The sequence below is a fragment of the Pristiophorus japonicus genome, chromosome 15 (assembly GCF_044704955.1).
Source record: "Pristiophorus japonicus isolate sPriJap1 chromosome 15, sPriJap1.hap1, whole genome shotgun sequence".
NCBI classification, from domain to species: domain Eukaryota; kingdom Metazoa; phylum Chordata; class Chondrichthyes; family Pristiophoridae; genus Pristiophorus; species Pristiophorus japonicus.
In genome coordinates this window covers 10,250,692-10,252,969 of record NC_091991.1, presented here as the reverse complement: position 1 = coordinate 10,252,969, position 2,278 = coordinate 10,250,692, and positions in this window count along the sequence as shown.

The window sequence follows — 2,278 nt, the reverse complement described above, 5'->3', positions numbered from 1 at the left end:
GGTTTTTGTCTCATTAACTTTGCATTGCCAAGAAATATAATGGAGCGGTTTTTGAAGGACACGGATTTGAACACAAGAAGTTGGAACAGGAGTCAGCCCTTCAAGCCTGCTCTGCCATTTAATGAGATCATGGCTGATTCCCTTAGTGCTCAAAAATCTATCAAAAATCTTGAATGCACTCAATGACTGAGCATCCACAGCCCTCTGGGGGCAGAGAATTCCAAAGATTCACTATCCTTGATTCCTCCTCCGCTTAGCCCTGAATGTCCGACCACTTATTCTGAGACTGTGACCCCTGGTTCTAGACCCTCCCTGCATCTACCCCCTTAAGAATTTTGTATGTTTCAATGAGATCACCTCTCATTCAATGAGATTGCTCCTCATAGGACCATCCCCCTCCCATCCCAAGATTCAGTCTGGTGAACCTTTGTTGCAATCCCTCTAGCAAGTATATTCTTCCTCAGGTAAGGAGACCAAAACTATCCACAATACTCCAGGTGTGGTCTCACCAGGGACCGATATAATTGCAGTAAGACATGTTTTCTCTTGTAATAAAGGCCAACATACCAATTGCGCGCTGTACCTGAATGTTAACTCTTTGATTTGTGTACAAGGACATCCAGGTCCCTCTGAGCACCAACATTTCCCAATCTCACCATTTAAAACATATTCTGCTTTTCTATTTTTCATACCAAAGTGGATAACGTCACATTTCTCCACAATGTAGTCCATCTGCCACATTCTTGCCCGGTCACTTAGCCGGTCTATATTCCTTTGCAGCCTCTTTTGAGTCCTCCTCAAAACTTACTTTCCCACCTAGCTTTGTATCGTCAGCAAACTCAGTCCCTTCATCCAAGTCATTGATATAGATTGTAAATAACTCAGACCCCAGCACTGATCCTTGCGATACCCACTAGTTACAACCTGCCGACTTGAAAATGACTAGTTTATTCCGACTTTGTTTTCTGTCCATTAACCAATGCTCAATCCATGCTAGTATATTACCCCAAATCTTGCATTTATATAGCGCCTTTAATGTAGTAAAACATTTCTATCTAGAATGAAACATGCATAGACAGCGGTTAATCAGTCCCTCGAGCCTGTTCTGTCATTCAGTTAGATCATGGCTGATCTGTGTCCCAACTCCATCCACTTGCCCAACAATAATCTACCAACAGATACAAAAGTGAAATACTGCAGATGCTGGAAATACTCAGCGGGTCAGGCAGCATCTGTGGCACGAGAGACCGTGTTAACGTTTCAGATTGATGACCTTGCTTCAGGGCAAAAAAATCTAACCAAGTTTTGAAATTTTCAGTTGGCCCCCGGCCTCAAAAACTTTTTTTGGGGTGGGGGGGGAAGAGTTCCAGATTCCCACTGCCCCTGTGTGTGAAGAAGTGCTTCCTGACATCACCCCTGAACGGCCTGGCTCTTAATTTTAAAGTTCTACCGCCCCTCCCCTCCCCAGAGGAAATAGTTTCTCTCTATCTACCCTATCAATTCCTTTAATCATCTTAAACACCTCGATTAGATCACCCCTTAATCTGCTAAACTCGAGGGAATACAAGCCCAGTCAATGCAACCTATCCTCAATTTATTTTAGCCCTGGTGTCTGCTGTATTTGGAACGCTGGTGGAATATTTACCAATGCCTTTCTGGCTGGGTCTAATGAACTGGTGCGATTATAAACTCGCGAGATGGGATGTGCAGGCTCATCAAGTCTCACCGAAGCAATGGCCCCGATTTTAACTCCCTCTGCTTGGCGGAAACTGGAGGGAGAGGGGGCAGCAACTCAACATTAAATGACTAGTTTAGGCTGGTATTTTGGGAAGGATTTTCAAGCTGGCTGCTGGCTAGTTATAATTTGCCTCAGTTTATACCAAAGTTCAATTTTCATATAAGAAATAGGAGAAGGAGTGGGCCATGCAGCCCCTCGAGCCTTCTCCGCCAACTCAACTCCACCTTCCCACCCAATCTCCCTACCCCTTAGATCAATAGATTTTTGGATACTATGTCTTGAAATACACTCAATGACTGAGCATCCACAGCCCTCTGGGGTCGAGAATTCCAAAGATTCACCACCCTCTGAGTGAAGAAATTTCTCATCTTAGTCCTACCATTTAAGAAAAATTCAGCTTTTCTATTTTTCCTACCAAAATGAATAACCTCACATTTCGCTACCCTATTGCCCACTCACTTAATCCTGTTGCAGGCTCTTTGCATCCTCCTTCCACCTTGCTTTGTATCGTCAGCAAACTTGGCTACATTGCACTCAGTC